Source organism: Ascaphus truei, chromosome 5 (assembly GCF_040206685.1).
Source record: "Ascaphus truei isolate aAscTru1 chromosome 5, aAscTru1.hap1, whole genome shotgun sequence".
Classification (NCBI taxonomy): domain Eukaryota; kingdom Metazoa; phylum Chordata; class Amphibia; order Anura; family Ascaphidae; genus Ascaphus; species Ascaphus truei.
Genome location: NC_134487.1, coordinates 133,044,287 through 133,068,504, shown reverse-complemented (window position 1 = coordinate 133,068,504; position 24,218 = coordinate 133,044,287).

Here is a 24,218-nt window from a genome sequence, read left to right as displayed (position 1 = left end):
GAGAAGCCTTTACGTGGTCTCGCATCACTTTTTCAAACTTCAGGACACGAATATGGATAGCCCCGGAGATTTTGGCCTTGTGATTGGCCCTGATGTAAGCTCCAAGAGAATGGAGAATGACCGAGGCATCTTTCCACTTCTCAAGGGCCAACTTCACCTTCAAGTTTTTTTGCTTGTGGAGGGTATCCTCTAGGAAAGCATCTAGCTCCTGGGCAGGGATAACAGGGGTCAAAGAGTCCACCGACTCCACGGTGCCAGAAGACTCCTCACTGAGCCCCAACTCCCTAAGCTCCTCTTGACTGAAAGGCTCAAGACCCTCACCCTCCCCTGCGGGGGTCTCTCTCAGTCCTAGAGTGGGTTCCCCCTTTGGTGTTTCCACGAGGGGGTCCACTAAAACCTCCACTTCCAACCCCGGGGTAGGATGTTCAGGGGTATCTGGTGGCGGCATGGCAGAGGCAGCGGTTTCTGGAGTGACCTTTTGAACAAAAAAGGTACCCATTACCCTCCTGGTCTCCTCTATCGCCGTGTAAGTAAACGGAATGTTAGGGGCATCTGCCTCAATCACGGGAGGGCACTCTTCTGTAGGCACCCCAAGGAGAGAGTCTAGCCTGGCAGTCATCTTTGACAAAGACCAAAACTCCCCACTAAGAGGGCTCACGTCAGATAGTCTCCAGTTGAAATCCGAAGTGCTCACTAAAGCATCCCTACCTACACCTGCCTCCCCCTCTCCATCCTCAACCATGGGGGTCAGCCCTAGCCCATCCCCTACTTCTGGTGACGTAAAACCTGACTCCGCCTCAGGTGCGACACTCGAAGGCGGTACAGCCGGAGGGGGATCTTGGCTGGCTCCAAAGATAGGTGCATTCGGCAAGGCAAATTCACCGAAGCACAATTCTCCTGGGGATGCTCTCCAACCGGGAGGGGCGTTGAGAGGCACCCCAACGTCTATATCTATGGGCAAGGCCTCATGCTGCTGAGCATTTTGGCCTTCCACCCCAGAGACGCCGGGTACCTTCAGTTGTATTCCCTCCAGAAATTCGAGGGGGGGGGGGGCTGTACGTGTGTAGGATCCGGTTTACACTGGCTAATCGTAACCAGTGGGCCGGACAGGACCACCTTTTGCGGAACTGATGTTACGTTCCGCTTCAGAGACTTCAGAGAGTAAACGTAATATGGTTCACCCTCCTCTGCCTCCTCAATCACCCTCTTATTTGTTTTAATTTTGCTCTTTCTGGGGATTAATTCCCCAGGAGAGAGTGCCGCTACCTCCATAACAGGTGCTTCCTCCTGCTCCCCCACACTCTGTACGGTGCTTAAATTGGGGGAAAGGTGTTCTTGGTGGGGGACAGCGACAACAGAGGGTGACTGTTGTGGGGTGACTTTACCTTTCTCCCTCTTTGTAGGGGGGAGAGGTTTCAGATGTCACTGTTTGAGTTGAGGCAGTGACATCTTCTGTGATCCCAGGGGGGACCTGGGCCCTTGAGGTCTTTTCCTTCTCCCTCTGTTCTTTGGGGAGAGGTTCAGATGTCACTGTTTGAGATGGGCCCGTGACATCTTCTGTGGTCCCAGGGGGGGCCTGGGCCCTCAAGGGCTTTCCTTTCTCCCTCTTTCTTAGGGGGAGAGGTGCAGATGTCACTGCCCGAGATGGGGCAGCGACATCTGCTGTGGTCCCAGGGGGGGGCTGGGCCCCCAAGGGCTCCGCCGCGGTGGGCGCAACGGCACAGGGTATTTCCCCCTGGGGGGAGACAGTGATAACAGAGGGTGGTCGCTCCAGGGTGACCCCCTCTCCTTCTCTCCGCTCTCCAGGGAGAGGTGCAGAAGTCACTGTTCCAGATGGGACAGCTACATCTCTTGTGGTCCCAGGAGGGACCTGGGCCCCTGAGGGCCCGCTGTGGTGGGCACAGTGGTACGGGGTGTCTTGGCAGAGGGAGGGGTGGGTGTAGGAGTTGGGATAGGTCCTCTGTTCCCTTTGGGGCAACTCCTACGAGTGTGCCCCAGCTCCTTGCACAGATAACATCTAATTCCCTCCGTGCCATAGAACACTGTGTACATTATGCCCTCGTAGGGCACCCTAAAAGAACCCTCCACAGATTCTGTGCTCCCCGGCAGCTGCACTTGTACCTGCCGCCTAAATGAGAGCACGTGCCTCAGCGCTCTATCCCTGCAGCCCAGCGGAATTTTTGTTATGGGAGACTTAATGTCTCCCAGGACTTGCAGGTGCAGCCGCATGAGCCTATCTGGGATGAAGGGGGGCACATTGGAGAGAATAATCCTAGTGCCTAACCCCTCCATGGGCTCTACGGGGATGTAGGTCCCCCCTACACTGATGCCTTTCTGCACCAAGGTGTGCGTGGCAGCCAGCGTACGGAGAAAGAAAATGCCCTTCCCGTACATCTTGCTGGCCGCCACCACAGCAGAGGGACCCACAACGTCTGCCACAGCCCTAACATAAATCTCCATGCTAAGGCCAGGTGACATTGGGCACCTCACCCCAAGCTTCCTGCTCAGACAGGGTGTGGCCCCAGCATTGTTATTGCCGGGGCCGACGCCTGCAGCTGCCACCTGCACCCAAGTTGAACCTGGGACTGCAGGGGTTAAACTGACAAGAGGAGCTGGGGGAGGTGTGGTCAGGGCACTGGAAGTACCAGGCCTTGGGCTATGGTTGTTACTCCTAGGGGCCCCAGTTTTAGGAGTCCGATGTCCAGGTGTGGCCCCTGTTGCTGCACTAGTCATGTTCCCCCCAGGCATGATGAAATAAGCCTCTAAGTAAGGGGAGGAAATAGTGCTTAGGGAGAGAGATGCAGGGAGGTAACTGTTTCTTTTAAGAACCAATTAACTATCTCTCTGCACAGGGAGGGAATGAAAAACAGCTTTTAAAACCTGCTGTAATCTTCTCTTTCTCCCCTAATTATTTAACTCTCTCTCTCTTTCAAGAAACAACACACAAAAATGAAGGTCTTAAAGTAAGACACAGAGCTCTCAATTGCAAATGAAAAAGAAAGAACTCAGGCTTAAATGAAAGTGAAAAACTGGAAGTAAAAAAACAACCAGAGGTGGGGGAGGGGAGAGGGATTGAGACTGCAATTTCTGCCAGCCAAAGTGCAACTTTGCTGGGTTGAAATGCAGCAGCCTCTGGGTGAAAACAAAAACGGTTTTTAAACCTGAAAAAAACACCCAAACCCTCTACAAAAACCACTGTATACTCACAGTATACTCCCCCACAGATCCACACCAAAGTATACCAAAAAGAAAGAATACAACCTGATTCTTCAGCAATTGCCTGGGAGCTCTGAGTGGAAGAGAAGCAGGCTCCAGCACAGCTACACACAGGAAAACAGGGCCTATGCAGAACCCTTCCTTTTACCTCTGTATGAGGGGGAAGAACCGTAATAGATTCATTACCTGCAGCAAGATGAGACACTCCACCATTAAAAAGGGGGACTTGACGTGAGCTCTGGGGGAGGTGCCACAACCTCCATACAACTGATACCAGTCAGAAATTAATTAAACACACAAACCCAGCAAGCTCAAACGCCCACACCCTCCTAATATTGACTATATGTAATGCCACATAGAGTGCAACTGGGCTGTGGCACATGAATATAGGAAAACACAGGGGGTGCCCAGTGCTACATCCAAATGATAAAACATACATGGTTATTACCATGTATGTTTTGTCATTTGGATGTAGCACTGGGCACCCCCTGTGTTTTCCTATATATATATATATATATATATATATATATATATATATATATATATATATATATATATATATACACAGTGGTTGACAAATCACCCAAAAATCTACTCGCCGAACCAAAATATCTACTCGCCACCTAGTCCCGCCCCCAATCCCGCCCTGCTTAGGCGGCCATGAGGATTTCGCCACGGGGTCAAATCCAGTCGCCACGGGCCTGTAGGTGAATGGATTTGTCGAACACTGTATATATATGTAACGGGTATTCCCCCACCCCAATCGCAGATAGAGTGAATGTGCGGGGAACCTAATGTTACCTGGTGTGGTGTGTAATACCTGTCAGGCTCACAGGAGGCCTGAGCCTCCGCTAGTGAGAGCCTGGGGTGAATCTCTGGAACGTTCTCGTCGGTCAGCGCCTCCACCTATGTAGGATTCTATAGGAATGTAGAATTGGCCTAGCATAGGAACCCACCCAGAAACCACATACACCAGGGTTATGGCTAAAAGGTTTACTGAACGAGCAAATAACACAATAACATCACATCACATCATATTGTATAGCAACACAACACAGATTATCATACTTTCACAGTGCAACATCATCAGTATGCACAACGATATATATGCCACCCTCTGCCACTAGCTGGCAGCTATAACCTTGCCCCTAACTGGGCTATAACCTCCTTACACAGTATCCCCAAAGTCCTTGTACCCAAAGTCCCAAGAGTCCCACAACTCCACCCACGTGTGGAACAGCGCTGCCCACTAAGATGAAGTGTATAGGTGGTGCACTTGGTGACTTGGATAATACCTGCCCGGTGCTCCTGCTACCAGGTGCGCAGATGACCTTTGCTTGGAATCCCTTGCTCCAGTAGATGATCCAAGATGCCTCCGCCTCAACGGTGGGTGGCTCCCGCATGGAGTGATCCACCTTTATAATGTCTCTTTTCTCTGCTAACGCAGAGGATGTATTACCTTCACAGCAATGGCCAGGATAGTCACGGTTCCTGGCTGGACCCTCACTTGTCTAGGTTCTATAGGACCCTGTCCCTAGTCTAAGGGGAGTCCCTGTAGTGACCATAAGCTGAGGTGAGTAGGGCCTAACTGGGGGCTAAGGGGAGACTTCTGGCCTAGTGCAGGATGCTACTTTCCTCCCTGCACAGAAACACCCTCCCCTCTCTGTGTCCCAGCTCCTAACTGACAATCCCTGTCTTCACACAACATTGTTGCAACTTTGCAGCATGAGAATCTGTCAGCCTTATTGGCTGTCTGGCTGCCTGTGACCAGGGTGAAAGTGCAGTCCCCAGAGGCTGCTGGGAATTGTAGTCCTTGGTGGCTCTCTTTAACATTGGGGCCTCGTGCGCGCTGTGTAATGGCCGCCGCCGCTGCTAACTGCGCATGTGCGAACTGGGGGATGTCCCTGACTATGGAGCGCCTCTTCTCACTCCCTGTAATGGCTGCCGTATCGCATCTGGGGCTATACTGCATGCGCGCAAACTTCCGCGTATGCGCAAACAAACACAAGATGGCGGCGCCCTGTAGCTGATGTCGCCGGGAGCCCCCGGTGACGCGATCACCCCTGCAACTGCCCTCACGCTGTCGCAGGTGAAAGAGAGAGAACCGAATGTCTGGGGAGCCAGAGGGGACCTGGCTACATATATATATATATATATATATATATATATATATATATATATATATATTTATGAGTCATTACTGACACTAGTGAACTCTCGTCCCATGAGCGCTAAAGGCCATGTCTGTACATACTGTGCTATATGTATGCACACACAGCTGTCTCTCACACATACTAATACTCCTTGTTTTTCCATCCCTATACACCAATAGGGACCACTAAGGATCCACACATACTTTTAGTTGTGCTACAAACTCTCACATTTCCACACCCACCCACACAATTTATATCCACTCCCACTCCACACACACCTTGTGTAAAGCACTGTATATACTGTGGGCTCTCCATTCATTTTTATTCACACTGATACACATACACACTCTTTCTTCACTTGCTTTCAGTAACCTTTTGACACCTCTAGCCATAAAACACATCCACACCGGGGGAAGGAACAGCACAGATAACATTCCAATAGACACTGTTTTTAAGTATACCTTTTGCTTATTCATTGTAACATCGCCGGAAGAAGAGATCAGTGTATCTCGAAAGCTCGCACAAATAAAAGCATTTTGTTAGCCACAGAACGGTATCATCTATTTATTTTTTGATTATTGAAGCTCGGCTAACACGGTACTGATACCTCTACATGTATATATATATATATATATATATATATATATATATATATATATAGACAGAAAAAGAGAGAGCGCACGCCCCATAGCATAATACTGTATAAAATTTATTAAAACAAGGAAAGGGGATGGGGGGTGGGGGGGGGTAGGAATCGCACTCACAAGATGCAAGTAGTTAAAAGGCAATTTGTGATTATATCACCACCATCCGGTTCTGGATACTGCAACACGTCTCCGTGGACTCCTTCAGGGCTGCCAGACACGATCACCAGGGACCAGATGTTGAAAGGCTCCGTTCGCTGTCTGTATAGAGTCCAAAACTCCAGCTCGCACTTCCAATGGCCGCCAATCGTATTCCCGCGCTTGGTGTAGGCTGCTGCGCGTGCGCGGCGGCGTCGTGATGACGTAATCGCGCTCTCAGTACCCAGGGCTGGAGTTTTGGACTCTATACAGACAGCGAACGGAGCCTTTCAACATCTGGTCCCTGGTGATCGTGTCTGGCAGCCCTGAAGGAGTCCACGGAGACGTGTTGCAGTATCCAGAACCGGATGATGGTGATATAATCACAAATTGCCTTTTAACTACTTGCATCTTGTGAGTGCGATTCCTACCCCCCCCCACCCCCCATCCCCTTTCCTTGTTTTAATAAATTTTATACAGTATTATGCTATGGGGCGTGCGCTCTCTCTCTTTTTCTGTCTATAGATATCTGTGGAGTTGGTTTACCCCGTGTGAGAGCAGCCTAAAGACCCCTTTCAACATCAGAAACCTTATCATCATGGACTAATTATGGAAGGACTGGTTGGAGTTTTTTGATTTTTGTGTTTTTCTTTTTTCTTTTTGCTAGCACGTTTATGCACTGTTTTGTTTACTTTTACTGGTTGTGTTTTAATAGTATGTACTAAGGTCACATTAGTTTAAGAGATATATTAATATTTTTATATATTATTCACTTTACACAATTCTTTATTTATTAATTTTTTACATCACAGTTATATTATTATTTTTTGGCGCCACACTTTTTTGTTTTTATATATATATATATATATATATATATATATATATATATATATATATATATGTATATATATATATGTATAAATATATCATTTTTTATTTAGATAAGGTATGGTGGGTGAAAAAGGTGACAAAAAACCCTCCACCGTATAGCATATAGCAAATAAAAATATCACTTACTGGCTATGCATCTTAACCCAGGCTGTGCTGAAAGCAGCGTAAAGTAGCGAGCATAAGTTTATAAGGGTTCCATATAAAAATGGATTTGAGGTAAAGGGTGACACTGTGTGCTCATTTGCATGTCATTTCCCAGAATCCCTTGCTGGAGTGCAATGGCGAAAAACAGGGTTGTAGACCTGTCTAAGACATATTTAAGCTTGGGTAACACGGTACAGATACCTCTACATACATACATACATATATATATTTAAAAATATATATATATATTGCTATTGTGTGTGACCAAATATACTGTATATAACAAAAAATAAAAATCCCCAATGCAACATCCAAATGGCAAAGTATATACTGTAGTTAAATACTTGTCGGTTTGTCTTCTCAAACAGATAAGTATTTAACTATACACTTTGTCATTTGGATGTTGCATTGGGGCTTTTTTGTTTTTTGTTGTATACAGTATATTTTTAAGTGCTTCTAAGAACAGCTTTTCAGCTCAGCTCTGTTCACTTATTCTATGCTGCAGAAACAGCATCTTTCCTTACATAATGTACTGTAAGTTTGGAAATATATGTGTGACAGTAGGGGCAACCTGGCATGCATAATAAAGGTTAAGCCCACTGGTTGCCCCTACCCATCAAGATGGTGACCTGTGAAACAGGTTAACATGGCCCTCTTAGGTAGCCACAATGGTTGCCCAGTACGTGCTTATGGTCCCCAATGTATATTTGAACTGTAAGTATTTTGTCAGCCATCATTGTATGGGTGGCCGGTATTTCAGTCAGGCCAGGCCAGTATACAATGAATCCTTGGGTCATCCTTTGTTCTGGGTTAGGTGAGGTTCTTGGGAACTGGGAAAGGGGGGGGGGACGTGGACCCATGTTGAAGGAATATGCACTCCAAGCGCGGAGGCATTATTCATCCCTGACATTGGAAACCAACCCAGACCAGGAATCATGCAGACTGGGGTCTACCGATGCTACTTAAGCTAGATCAATAGTCTGCAACTTAGAAAATAGTGGGAGGTTCAAGTCGTGAGGTGTAGAAGACACCGTATCTTCACACTTGTTCCAACACAGACATGAGTTCAAAAAGTTTAAAAACAAAAGCTACAAAATAGATGCTTGTAGGTGCATACTAACGGGACGAGTGAGTGGTTAGCAATTCTATCACTGATGCTGTATTTACAACCAAAACAGGAGGAGGGGACCAGCTGGGTGTGGGTTAAAAAATTACTTTATTAGTACATGATATCGGGCTAACAAACTCCTTTGATAAAGGACATTTCACGTCCGAAACGCGTCAGAGTTTGTTAGCCCGATATCATGTACTAATAAAGTAATTTTTTAACCCACACCCTGCTGGTCCCCTCCTCCTGTTTTGGCTGTGCACCGCTGCAATCCCAGGATTTCCCTTCTAAAACAACTCTGAGCGTGATGCACGCACCATAGGAAGCTGCCAATCGTGAGTATGGTTTGTCTCCTCCATGTGGAGACTTGTTGACCAGTAACAGTGTTGCAGCCAAAGTGTTCAGTTCAGCAGAGTACACAACAAATATTGGTATGTTAACCCTTTATTTACTCTTGCCTATGGACTATTATATCCTATAAAATCACTGCTGCACTTCAAACACTGGGTCCAATACTCCATTATTCTGGCTTCATATGCTTCCTTTACACCATGATATGTGGACAATTCAATTCATCAAGTGATACAGAGTCCAATTTGGATTGAGCACTGTTTACTGGGACTCGTTCCAAACCTTTTTACTGTTTGACGCTGTATTTACAGCTGTGAGAGCGAAAAGAAGTGCTTCCAAAATTATTGGAACTTCTCAAGGACGTACGGAATGAGGAGGAACAAGTTGCACTACGACATCAATGTATGAAGCAAGCAAAGATTACACCGACGGGAGGTAAATGGGGACTGACAGTAAGCAGTGCTGATGTGTGCCTGTGGAAGACAAGTCCTGTTGATCGCAAATACTAGGACGAGAAGGAGGGATCCGTGTTAGGACCAACTTCAGAGGGGAGCTACAGGAAGGAGTAGAAAAGTATATGGCTTCAATGCGACTAGAGAACAAGTGGAAATACTCAGATTTGAGTAACAGGGGAGACCCAGATGGGATCACGAAATAGAAGGAAAGCATCAAGGCACACGGTCTTGCAAGAAAAGTTGATTTAATGGCAAAACCAACGTTTCGACCACATAAGCAGTCTTTGTCAAGGTGAGACCCAGATGGGATGCCAGATGTGAGCCTCTTCCTATTGAGATGATGACTTCAAGGGAGCCTCCATTAGGAGAAGCAACAGCCCTGAATTCTTCTATAGATGTGGGGAAGAAGCACATTATTCCTGGGATTTTAGCTGGAATTTTTTTGCGACAAGTGGTTAGGAAATTATTTTGCAATAAGCTTAACCAGATAAATGATAAAAGAGACTCAGTGAAGGAGCATGCTGGGTCCCATGAAAGAACAAAAGAAGGCTCCTCCAACACCATCCCTGCCAGACAGATGAACCAGTCTCAATTGCCAGATGGTCCTCTGGATCCCTCTGCAAGAGTAAAGGCCCATATTGAAGGGAAGATATACAATGTTCTTTTGGATAGGGGTCAAAGGTGTCTATCATCTTCAAGCCATAGTATGACAAACACATGAGGAAATGAAAGAATGACACAAGGCACTGCAGATTTTTTAATGCTATTTAGAGCCAAAAAGTTAGCAAATGTTTCGACCAAAGCGGTCTTTTTCAAGTGGTGAGTGGCTTAAACTAAAGTGCTTCATAGAGTCTTATATACCAGTATACATCCCCACAATGCTATTTGATAATAATAACTGAGACCAGCTGTGATGTGCTATATCCTCATTACTTCTCAATGCTGCAGCAGGAAAAGGGTTCCAACTTTCACATTATCCAATACAAATTGCTGCTATGTGCATGTGACCCAATATGTCCCATGGCATCCCATAAGGCATCTTGGTTGTCAAGGTAAAGTGTCTATAGTGCCGGGTGCAATTTTAATGACATCATTGAAGGCTGTATTGAAACATTTATAAGTTCCATTGACATTATCCATACCTTACAAAATGACTAAATTGTCTTGTGATCCAATCAAAAAAGTTCAAGACGCCACCTGCGTACTGTCATGAATCCTGATTTCCATCTCCCTGGGCTCCATCGGCGTGGTCCGTGTGTTGCTAGGTGATGATGCGACCTCACACTTTTATTGGTTCGTTCACGACGCCATCTGCTTGACGTCATTACGTCTTGTTCCATATCCTTGTTTCGGTGAGATCCGTACGTTGTCTAGTAAATGACACTGAGACCACGGGCACATGTTGGTGATGTCTTTGATGAAATCTTCAGCGAAATACAATGCTGTGCATGCGCAGAACATTAAGCTTGTTCGAATCATTTTCACATCCATAGAAACACAGACAGTTTATTTGATAGAAGAGCCATTAAAGTCCAGCAGGAATGAACACAACTTTCCAGCATATATATGTAAGAATGAGAGAAATGGCATGTGAGCAGTGTCAATAGAGCTCATACCCCAAGTGACTAATGGTGACTATAAAGAAATGTAAAAAAAAAATATTAAAGGAAGTATAGTGCTTAGACAGAAACTATAACGCTTGCACTCACCACGAACAAGGCGGAACCCTGGTACTGAGGTGGGAAAGTATAGAACTGCGCACTCACAGCAGCGGAGGCACGCCTGGAGAGTGGATAGTCAAGATCGTTTGGTCTGGGTTGAAGAGAGTGGGTTAGTCGAGATACTTGCCAAAGTCGTGGGTTGGTGCTAGGAGGATAATCCAAGTCTGAAGTGCCGTGATCAAGGGTTGGAGCCAGGGGCATAGTAGATAGTCTGTTTGCCGTGGTCAGGAATGGAGGAGGTCAGATGGTCTGAGGCAAGCTGGGGTCAGTAATCCAGAGGAGGGTCCAAAGTCTAGCCAGGTCAGTACACAGGGAGGCAAGCAGCAAGAAAAGAGTAGCACAAGGCAGAGACAGAAACGTGGGAACACAAAACTACCAATAACTATGCTTAGCCAAAGAGGAAATGACAGAGCTGAGAATATATGGAGACAGGAGTTCAATGAGAGAAGGTGGTGGAGTGGAGGAGCAGCCTCTGCGGAGGCAGGGATAGGCTGATAGAAGCAGGAGACTGGTGAGGGCAATACTAGAGTTGACATGCAGCTGGGGAGCGGTGCACGCACGTCATGTGAGTGCGCCATGCGGGGCGGCCGCACGGCACAAGTGGAGGGGTGGAGCCAAGCTCCATAGGAACTGTGAAAGCCCTCCATGGGCGCGCACTCTGTAAGGTGTGCGGGAGACTGTACAACAGGCAAGGAGGAAGCATGCCGCGGGGGATGCGCTCTTGGATCACTTACAGCAGGATGCTGTGCAGCAGGAAGTAAGATGGGAACACGCCGCAAGGGACGTGTTCCCTGATTCCTTACAGAAACATGCCTCTTTTGGTAGGTATGAGACAGAACGTACACAAGCATGTCCAAACAATAAAGCAAATTAAAACCTTAAATGACAGTCCTCTTCCTATATGGCTAGCACAGCAACAGCAACCTATCACAAGGTAAGATTAATTTGGAAAACATTATCTTACTGTCAAAAAAGAACCGAATGAAATGTAATCATTCAGCCCTCTATGATGTACTGTATTAAGGGTGAAGGTCCAATATGATTCTCTTTGGAGCAAAAAGGAGTCCTTATCCAACCCTGAGTTTGCCTGTGACACATATTCTATGCCTATCACTCGGAGAGAAGGGATGGGATGTTTAAAGTCTCTACAGTGTTTGATAAGTACAGTTTCTTCTGTGGAGTGGGTAATCTTGCTCTTGTGCTCGATATATCTAGTCTTTAACATTCTGTTTGTTTTACCAACATAACAGAGTCCGCACAGACATTTTATCATGTAAATTACATTATTTGTAATGCACGTTATCCTACCTTTAATTGTATATTTTTGCCATTCCAAGGATGAAAAATATGTTCACAAGTATTTAAACTATTACAGACACTGCAATTATGGCATTTAAAGCATTCCCATTTAGGATTGCTTTAGAAATGAGATTTACCTAATTTCCCCAGTGTCTCATCATTCTTAAGAATTTTCCAGTGTTGATTAATACTTTTTTTGATAACATTGCTGGCTGTGAAAATGGTCATTTTGTCATTGTCTTTAGCCAATGTGGAAATCTTAGGTACCTGATTGAAAACATTTTGTATAACTTCTTTTGTGTGCCCTCTTTCTAAGAAACGTGCCTCTATTTCTCCAATGTTTTGTCCAATTGTGGTTTTCTGTCCAGTATTCTCATTGACATGTTCTTAAGTGATGTTGGATGGAAGCTGTTGGCATGCAATGTAGCATTCCTATCCATTGGTTTTCTATACAAATCAGTGGACAGTTTACCTTCATTTTTGGTAAGTTAAACATCTAAAAATAAGATTTGCTCACTGCTCCAGCTTTTTGTAAAATGTACCATTGTTGGCAACCCGTCAATGTAATCAAATAATAGTGTCAATTCTTCTGATGTGCCATTCCACTAAAAATATCACATCATCTATATATCTGGAATAACAAAACATCTTTTTATAATAAAGAGTTGGAAAAATGAATCTCTCTTCAAAATCTGTCATAAAAAGATTAGCGTAGGATGGAGCAACATTGCTCCCCATTGTGTACCTACAGTTTGTAAGTAGAGCATGTTTTCAAACTTAAAATACATTTTATATAGGATAAAGTGCAACATCAACATGATGAAATCCACAAGAGGGTTGTTTTTATGTGTTAACTCAAGTTTTTTCCTAATTACATCCAAACCTTCCTCATGGGGAATTATAGTGTAATGGTTTGTAACATCCATTGTGACAAGAAGAATGTCTTTATCCATAATTTCAGTTGCTCTAAGCTTATTGAGAAAATCAAATGTATCTTTGATGTATGATTGACCTTTCAAAACCATCGGTTGGATGAACGTGTCCACATATACTGCTAAAGGTTGATTAATAGAATTCGTAGCAGAAATTATTGGTCTGCCAGGAGAATTATGGAGGGATTTCTGAATTTTTGGTAACAAATATTAAACAGGTCTTCTCGGATTTTTCCTACTTAAAAAATCCACCTCTTTTTCATTTAGCCAAAGATTGGTAAGGCCTAGTTGTAATATGCCTTTAATCTCTAGTTGAGAACCTGGTGTAGGGTCAAAGTCTAATAATATGCCTTTAATCTCTAGTTGATAACCTGGTTTAGGGCCAAAGTCTAATTTAGAATAACAGGTCGCATCAGATAATTGCCGTAAAGCTTCTAATCTGTATTGGCTATAGTTCTGGTGTACAAGAGCACCTCTCGTTCTGTCTCATACCTACCAAAAGAGGCATGTTTCTGTCTAAGCAATATACTTCCTTTTTTTTAAAAAAAAATTCTTTATAGTCACTTGAGGTATGAGCTCTATTGACACTTCTCACATGCCATTTCTCTCTTTCTTACATATACAGTATATGCTGGAAAGTTGTGCTCGTTCCTGCTGGACTTCTATGACTCTTCTATCAAAAAAATTGTCTGCGTTTCTTTGGGATGTGAAAATGATTAGAACAAGCTTAATGTTCTGCGCATGCACAGCATTGGATTTCGCTGAAGATTTCATCAAGGACATCACCAACATGGTGCCCGTGGTCCCAGCGTCGTTTACTAAAGAACGTACGGATCGCACCGAAACAAGGATATGGAACAAGACATAATGACGTCATGAAAAAACCAATAGAAGTGTGAGGTCGCGTCCTCACCTAGCAACACATGGACCACGCCTGATCTAGCCCATGGAGACAGAACTCTGGATTCATGACGGTACACAGGTGGTGCCTTGAACTTTTTTGATAGGATCAAAGGACAATTTAGTAGTCTTGTAAAGCAGCGGTGCGCAAACTGGGGAGCGCGCCCCCCAGGGGGTGGAAGGATTTTCAGGGGGGGCGCGGGCTGTTACAGAGGCCCCGCGCACTTCCCCCAGTCATTTAATTTAATGCCAGGGGAGGATTGAGGCCTCTGTAACCTCACTTATCTACTGGCGGCCGGGTCTTCAGCGACACGTCGCCATGGCAACGCGGCATCAAATGACACCGGTGGGTCATGTGATGGCACACGTCACCATGGCAACACACGTAAAATGACGCGGTGGGGTTATGTGACGTGACCCGCAACGTCATTTGAAGCCGTGCTTTCGGGGGAGGGGGGTGCGAACGCAGCGGCTCGCAGGAAGGGGGCTGCAGCTGAAAAAGTTTGCGCAGCGCTGTTGTAAGGTATGGATTATGCCAATAAAACTTATAAATGTTTCAATACAGCCTTTAATGACATCATTAAAATGGCGCCCGGCACTATAGACACTCTACCTTGACAACCAAGATGCCTTATGGGATGACATGGGACATATTGGGTCACATGCACATAGCAGCAATTCATATTGGACATTGTGAAAGTTGCAACACTTTTCCAGCTGTAGCATTGAGAAGTAATGAGGATATACCACATCACAGCAGGTGTCAGTTATTATAATCAATGAGCATTGTGGGGATGTATACAGGTATATAAGACTATGAGACAATTTAGTTTAAGCCACTCACCACTTGAAAAAGACCGCTTTGGTCGAAACTTCGCTAAGTTTTTGGCTCATTAAATAGTAGTTAAAAAATCTGCAGTGCCTTGTGTCATTCTTTCTGTAGCAGGGTCCCCCCTGGCCCTCCTCACCTGCGCAGAGTAGCGGATATCCCCGCACCATATCAGGCAGTTGCAGGGGCTCCCGGCGACATCAGTGCCAGGGCGCTGCCATTTTGCGTGCGTTCGTGCCTGCGCAGGAAGTCATGCATGCGCAGTGTCGCTCCAGGAGTACCGGCGGCCATATGGCGACTGGCGCGGGGTTCGCGCATGCACGGTGTGTATGAGGAGTCGCGGCAGCCATTACCTGTAGTGCAGGGCCCCCTAGATGTTGCACAAGTGCAGGAAAGTGGCGCGGCGGCCATTAGTCTAGCGCAGGCGCAGATAGAGAGAGGTAGGCGGCCATTAGAGAGGCACCCATGCGGTCCTCATAGGGAAAAGCCCCAGAGTGAACTACAACTCCCAGCAGCCTCTGGGGACTGCCCTATGATCCCTGTCACATGCAGCCAGACAGCCACTAAGGCTGACAGATTCTCATGCTGCAATGTTGTGTGCAGACAGGAAGAGTTAGTTGGAGCTGGGAGAAGGGAGGGGGAGGTAGGTGTAGGGAGCAAGTGGCTTCTTACACTAGGCCAGGTTACCCCCAGGCCCCAGCTAGGCCCAACTCACCAGTAGATATGTAGCTGCTGTGTAGGGAAGGCCCTAAGGTAGGGACTTTACCCTTTTAGCAGTAGCTTAGTCAGTGAGACAGACGCTGCTGTGTGCTCTGACAAGGAGGGAGCAGTGTGAACAGTGTGTCTGGGATCAGACCCACATCACTCAAGATAGAGACTATCTGTGTGGTGATATTATCTGGATTGGGAGAGGATGCCATTTCTGCGGACTCATAATTGGACTCAGACGGGTCCTTTTCTGTTGTTGCTGTACCCGGGTGCAGGAGCCCCGGGCAGGTATTTCTACAAGTGCACCAACTGTACCCTACATACCGGTTTGATTACAGGCGCTGATCACGCCTAGTGGGTGGGTTGCTGGACTATTGGGACAATTGGGTATAGATGTAAGGGTATAGCCCAGTTAGGGGCAAGGTTATAGCTGCCAGCTAGTGGCAGAGGGTAACATGGCTGTGTTGCTGTATGTGATGTGATGTTATTGTTTTGCCCATATAGTCAAGAGTTACATATATATACTTCCTTGTATGTGTTTCCTATTTGTGGGTCCTGTGTCAGGGGTCATTCTATACACCTGGAATCCCTGCACAGGTGGAGGCGCTGTAAGCATACGTTCCAGGATACACCCCAGGCTCCCAGTGGCAGAGGTTCAGACCTCCTGTGAGCCTAACAGGTATTGCACCACACTGTTACATATTTAGATTTCCCCAAAGGGTCCCTATCTGCGATTGGGGGGGGGGGGGGAAATAACCATTACATTTCATTTCTACATAACTTGGATTTCCAGCAGGACGTTTTGCAAAGCACAAGTGCACCAGTAAATATGTATCATTCTTTATTATATGGTGACCAGCAGTACTCTTCCTCTTTGCAATATTGCAAACACCTGAAACATCTATAACTGGGACTTTTGGATGTCTTTTGGATGTTTGGATGAGCTTGTAGTGTGGGGACTAAGTGATGCCAACTACCTCTACCTAGGCATGTGATAGTGGAACTAGAATTCCCAAAGGAAGTCACAGGAGTGTCAGGGCCATTGACAGTAGTAGCACTAACATGCCCAGAAGTTCGGAGGAAGGATGAGACAAATGCCATAATTGGCACAAATGCCAATCTTTCAACCGTCTAGTCAAATTGTGCCACACGGTTGAAGGATGAGTATTACATTCACCCACTGTGTTTGAAAGCCTGCCAAGGAAAGGAGAAAGAATCAATGAAGTTTGATTGACCGGGTCATACCCTGTGAGAGTGTTCCCTATTAGTATCCGTCAAATAGAGAGGAAAGTGATGCTTCATCAAGAGATACAAGGTCCATTAGTGATGATAGATAGACCCCTTCAAGGAGGATTCCTAGGTGAATTAGTAGTGAAAAGTGGAGTTGTAGCAGTACCTACTGAGAAAAGCGTAAATAAAAAACACAGTCTGAGGTTATTTTGAAACAGAATAACACGTGAATTTATTCAAGTCAAGTGCACAACGGAGACAGCTTCAAAACAAAAGCTCTCTCCCAATAACACGGTATGCCATATATTTAATACCCTAAAACCTAAAGCTCCACCCCTTTATGGGGGGGCTTGCACGTCACTAAACATTACCTCATTTTGTAATACATAACAATACTAAAGCTGATGTCATTTTGTAATACATAATAATACTGGATAACTGTCTGTCAGCTAAAAATCATTATGGGGTTAAATGAGATGTGCCTATTGTGCCACCTGGCATTTTGTGTGAGAACTAGTTTCTATGTAGCTTGTCTCACGAGTTCTCACAACCTTTGGCCTGTTTACACTTTCAATTTGAAGCTGATTGGATGAGGAAGGGTCAATAAATTCAGCTAAGAGCGAAAACATTCCATTCTCTGCTTCACACATTTGTTTATACAGAAATGTAACACAGAAATTAAGACTCACAGAGACAAGACAAGATGGCGGATTGAAATATTCACACAAAATGGCTTCATCCTAAATGCTGGTATGTTGTTATGTCAGACCCCCTAATGTCTAAACTTTGTCAGTCCCTCCTCTGATTCTTTAAAACATTGTTTTTTGAGAATTATTGGTATGATTTTAGTCCAGAAACACGTTGGGAGGCACAAGGGTGCTCCATCATCTCATAATGCTGCTTGAGGGTATAGGACAGTGCACGAGGGTGCCTGCCAAATGTAGTCATAGTCTCGTATGGCGTTATAGCCAAATTCTTTTCCAGAGTTAGAACATTGTACTTGGCATCTTCTTTCTTGAAGGGACTGCTGTAGATTGGTTCTGCAAACAATGGCATTATGTCTGCAGATGGGGTTGCATATTTGTGGATCATGCCTTTGACAAACGTAACACAGACATAGATGACAACGAGTATCACAATCAATCACACACATTACCGCATTCAAAAATTTCGCTCCTAGTGATCCTACCAATCCAGTCAGCCCCAAAGGGTCCCAGTTTGTGTCACCTTCCTTCCTATGTCTTTCTTGAATTTCTTCTATCTTATCTAACTCATGTTGTACCTTGCCACTCTGATCTTGGATGAAAACACAACATTGTTCTTTAATTACGGCACATACACCTCCTGTTGATGCTAAAATGTAATCTAAAGTCATTCTGTTTTGTGAGGCCATAAGCCTGATCTGAACCTGTTCTTGGTTTAATGATGAAATTAAAAACTGCAAAATTAAGGCCACATCCTTCCTGTAAATTGTTATCTGACTGAACATACATTTTTACACAGGTTTCATTGGTTGGTGGAGACACTTGACCCATAAATTGATTCTTGTTCCTAGTGTGTGATACACCCTTTAAAGAGGTTCACTTAAAAAATGGGAAAATACAGAAATTATACACATAATACTAAAAACCTTATTTTATGCAAGCAACCTTTCTTTGGGTATGCAGTTGCTAGATAAAGGAAATGGCATCTATCTCTATCATCATATATTTTCAGCTATTACTGAGAATTGAAGTGGTTTGGTATCTGTGGAAGCGAAATGCATGATCCTCACCCCTGCACGCATTGTATACATCATTCACTCAGAATCAGAACAGACGATGTCTGTGATGGGTCAAAATGGCTGACTTATGATCCTTTCCTTGTGGCTGACACACGCCCCTGGGTGACCCCCTCCTTTCGGTGGAGGTGCAACACACTTCTGGATCAAATTTTTGCTGCACATGACACATACATAGAGAGTGATGAGTACTATCAAAACACATACAAGAGCATTCACAAGCCACGCTTCCAGGAAACCAATCCTCCCATCAAGGCTCAATTGTACATACACCTTAAATTTCTAACTTAAACACACTCTAAAGAATAAAAATATTGAGTCTCTGAAAAATGAAATGTTCTGATAGAAATCAGGAATATTGAGTCTCTGAAAAAATAGAATGTTTTGAGTCTTTGAAAAAATGAAATGTTCCTGATAAGTTCAGACCTCTGCCTGGTATCTTATTTTCCTCGTTGGTTAACGGTCAAAGTTTATGTCTCGTCAAAACGTTAACTTGATGTGGCTGTGCTTTAGGTGACTTTTGGTCTTTGATGGAGCTGGAATGAGCTTTACTGTACTTTGGGTCCAGGGAAAGAACTCTGCCACTTTAATTGCTGTATTGGTGGTTAGTATAGGCCTTTTCATCTGGGATGAAGAGCATGCTTGCGTAGGAAATATTTAACTATTAACCCCTTATCGAGTAGGTGCACTTTCAACTTTGCCTAGAGAGACTCAAAAAATGTATTAGTGGCATACAATACTTATTAATTGTTTTATTACCAATAGATGGTCCTTAATTTGTTCCTTTGAACTACTGATAGTCATAAGTCATCCCATAAGTGTCTCATAGGGAGATAATTTATACCTAGGAATTCTTGTATCAATGTGTTTACTACTGTCTTAACATCCGCATATAGACAGAGGTATCTCCTATTAATGCTCCTCATATTTAAAACTAAGCAGCTAATGTGGACTTGACTGTACTACAATCTAAGTTCCTAAGGCTTTGGGCCTCAGCCATTGTCAAACCAATTGCTTCCATAATCAAGTCTATCCTGTCTACAGGCCATATCCCTAAGACCTGGAAAACTACCAGAGCTGTCCCAATCTTCAAAAGTGGGGACAAAAACACTGTCTCAAACTACAGACCAATATCTCTTCCCCCAATACACACTTGCTCTCATTCATGCCTCACTATCATCTCCTCAGATGCAAATGGTATCAACCTTTTCATAAAATACTAACTAACCTTAAAACTTGCCCCACAAATTAAGCATCCCAATAGCCTGCACTCATGGCTATTATTCCACACACAGTCACTCCTACCACACCCATTGTGGCCAAGCACTGCCATCTACAGCACTTATTCCCTCACCTGCTATCTCTGTAAATTTCCCTTAAACCTTAGATTGTAAGCTCTTAAGGGCAGGGATTTCCTTTCCTATTGTCTGATTTTGCTGCACTTACTATTCTATTATAATTCCCTCTACTATATTCTTTGTGAAGTGCTGAGTACATTTTTGACGCTATATATAAATAAAGTCATACACTACAATACTATCCAAAGTCATGGAAAAAATGTGTTTACTCCCAATTAAACAATTACTATACTAAGACAAATGCCCCTAGCCAATTCCAGTCTGGCCTCCACCCCAAACACTCCATTGTAACTATTCTGCTAAAAATATGAAATGCCTTGCATATAATATATACTATGCTCCCTTATGTAACTGTATTTGCAACTATATATCACCTGTCCTTTAACTCTAAACCCAGGACACACCCAAAAACGAGAGGTGACTCCCAGTGCACCATTTTCTGGAAAAACATTCTACAAATAAAATAAATTAGCAACTAGGATGTTGTTTGCTTAATCAGCAGACTTACAATTATATATTATACAGTGATTGTAACAGTAACTACTGCTTATTATAAAAATAGAACACCTATGGAAAAATAAATGGTTAGAAGTTATAAAATACATCGTATATTCATATAATAGTCAAATGCTTTTGTATAGGACTTCACACTAAATTTCTTGTAATATAATCTCTTTGCACAGTGCCGAACACACTGACTGTGTTATATTTTTAAAAGACACTCAGAGAAAAATTTCAGTGCTTGTTTATCTTGGGCAATTTGCCAGCCCGGGCGTTTCGCCAAAGAAGACCTTGAGAGTCAGATAACAAAACAGTTTCTCCATCTTCTAAATATTAATTACTGGATTGAAACTTCAGCTCAAATTTAAAAACGGAGCTCTCTCCACAGCAATAAAACCAAAATAATTTATGGCCTCTCTAAAAATAAAAATATGACCTTTCAAAAATAAAAATATGGCCTCTCAAAAATAAAAATGGGACAATTAACTAAACTGAGGTTAGATCAACTTATGAACACACCCTATATAATTTAAACAATACGTGCGAGCTTAAAATCTCTCCAACATATCCTAATCCTATAGAAATGCAATTGACATGTTTTTACTGGTTTACACACAATACAGAAACCACAATACAGACACACAAAGAACATAGACACAAAGTTCTCTCCTACACAGCGAATCAGCTTCTCATATAAATAACCTGCTTTTAAAACTAATTTTTTTTATGCTCCGGAACTTTTGAGTTTTGAGTTAACTTTTCGTATCTTTTGCACATTCCTTTGCAGAAAAGGGGGGGGGGGTTGGCGCGGTCTGTGCTGCTGTTATTCTGATTCTCTTTCTAGTTGCCATTAGAACAGAAGGAAAAAGAATATTTTCTGGTTTAAAAGACCCATTCGTGTGGCCAGTATGAACAAACCTTTTAAATTCCATTCTTTATCTTCTACTCTCTCTCTTAGGGCTGCTCTGCAATTACTGGCAACATGTCCTACCTTTTTACACTTATAACACTTTCTGTCCCTTCCAAACAATATACACAGTCTCTAATTGTATCCCAATTTCTGCATATAAACCTTTCATAAAAATAACCCTCAATATCTACTTCTTCAACACCATCGTATGCCTTGATTATCTATCGGCAAATTCACTTGCTATTTCTTTCCTATTCACTTTCTTTTTCACTTTTTATTATATTAACTTCTGTTGGCAATGGTACAAATTAATGCAGCGGGACCCTTCTGTCCCTCAACATAATTCTTTTGACCCATATTAACGTAAGGTATGTTTCCCTGTGGGATTCAAAAACACACGAGACGGTGCTCCCTGAGCTTATCAATCCCACAGAAAAAGACCCCTCTTTCATTTAAACATCTGCGCAATTTGTTGATAATAGTACAAACAGTGCCAATTACTGGCCAACAAAATATCTTTATATTGTCTCTTTTCGTTCTCTGTATTCATTCTTTATTATTTTCGTCTGCAGACACACAATCCTTTGAGAATTTTTGGTTTCCCATTATTCCCCTGTTACAGAAATCAAATTTAATTGACCTGTACAATACTTCTTCGGTTACAGAAATCAAATTTAATTGACCTGTACAATACTTCGGCTACAGCAATCAACTGTTAATTGACCTGTACAATTTAGTGTTACAATAATCAACGCAAGCTGATTACGTACAACTCTTTTGGCATGTTATTGTTCTGAAAAGTGTAAATATGCAAATAAGGACCTGTCACAAGACTGTTCCCCAATCACATTTTCTCACCATAACTATACCAAAGAAAAACTTGAATCACTTCAGCGGGTCCAACCCAGTCCTGATAAACCTTATACTTTTATAACATGGATACAGATAAGACTTTCTAACCAGATCTCCATGAATAACTCACTTGGTATGTAAATGACAAAACAGAGCAAATGTACAATCAGGGACCCGTCCTGCTCAGACAACAAAAATATTTATCACAACCTAGGACGGTCTGAAAACAATCCCTTTAAGCACACAAACACTCACCTTCATCACTAAAACACCAAAACTTTTAACGGGACTCTTACCTTAGCCCCTAACAACTCTTAACAACTCTTACACTTTAAAATGAATACAGGAACAGAGAATAATAAATTCACGTGAAACTGCTAGGGATTCTTACTCGTCACATCAGATAAGACACAGTTCAAAAATCAGCTCCACGCACCACTCAAAACAATTTAATCAGGCTGTTTGTCTAGAAATGCAGGTAGCCTTACCTTGATTCATATGAGCGCTCAGGTTTGAGTGATGGAGGAGTGATTCATCCGGGTGCTCGATTCCGATGATATTGAGTCCCTATTTCGGAATGCGCCATCTGAGAAAAGCGTAAATAAAAAACACAGTCTGAGGTTATTTTGAAACAGAATAACACGTGAATTTATTCAAGTCAAGTGCACAACGGAGACAGCTTCAAAACAAAAGCTCTCTCCCAATAACACGGTATGCCATATATTTATACCCTAAAACCTAAAGCTCCACCCCTTTATGGGGGGGCTTGCACGTCCCTAAACATTACTTCATTTTGTAATACATAACAATACTAGATAACTGTCTGTCAGCCTAAAATCATTATGGGGTTAAATGGGATGTGCCTATTCTGCCACCTGGCATTTTGTGTGAAACTAGTTTCTATGTAGCTTATCTCACGAGTTCTCACAACCTTTGGCCTGTTTACACTTTCAATTTGAAGCTGATTGGATGAGGAAGGGTCAATAAATTCAGCTAAGAGCGAAAATATTCCATTCTCTGCTTCACACATTTGTTTATACAGACATGTAACACAGAAATTAAGACTCACTGAGACAAGACAAGATGGCGGATTGAAATATTCACACAAAATGGCTTCATCCTAAATGCTGTTATGTGTGGAACGAAACAATCCATTACGTGCTGGTAAGAAAAGGTACAGTGATAGCTAACTAAGCTGTGTTGAACTTATATACAGGGCTCATCGGGAAAAGACAAGACGAAAAAAATTGACTCCTGATATGTTTCAGTTTGGGGATATCCCTGCTGCTGAAAAGTGGAAACAGTGTCTGAGGGAAAGCATGACCAGAAGGCCTGAAGTGTTCTCTACCCACGAGTGGGAAGTGGGGTGTGCCAAGGGAGAAGATCACAAAATATGACTACACGATTATTGGTGTGTTAAGAGAAAGGTCAAGGAGATTGAAACCAGCTGACATTGAAGACGTAAGATGCCATCTGTAAGAATTGCTGACAGCAAGTATTATCATTGAGTATTGTATAATCAAGGAGTTCTTACGCTGATTGTGGTGGGCAGGAAAAAAAATGGCGCAGTATGGATGTGTATTAATTACCGTCCCCTGAATAAAAGGACCATCCCAAATCAGTACACACTGTCCCAAATTGAAGATGCATTGGACTGCCTCACAGGTAGCAAGTTATTATCAGTCATTGACCATAGAAGTGCGTAATTTCACATTTCCGTGAGCAACCTGGATAAGGATTAGACGACTTTCATCTGCCCATTCGGATTCTCAGTTTGAACACATGCCCCAGGGAGTGTTGGGAGTGCCAGGTACTTTCCAGAGACTAATAGAATGAGCAGTGGGGGACATGAACCAGCTGGAACTATTAGTGTACCTAGATGAAATTATCGTCTTCGGAAAAACTTTAGAAGAATATGAGACACACCTGATGAAGGTATTGGAATCATTGATTGAATGTGGAATAAAGCTGTCCTTGGATAAATGCCAGTTCTGCAGGACCTCTGTTACCTGTGTGGGACATATTGTCTCTGACAAGGGCATTGCCACAAACCACTCATAGAGGCTGTCACATCTTGGCCAAAGCCAAAGTAATTATC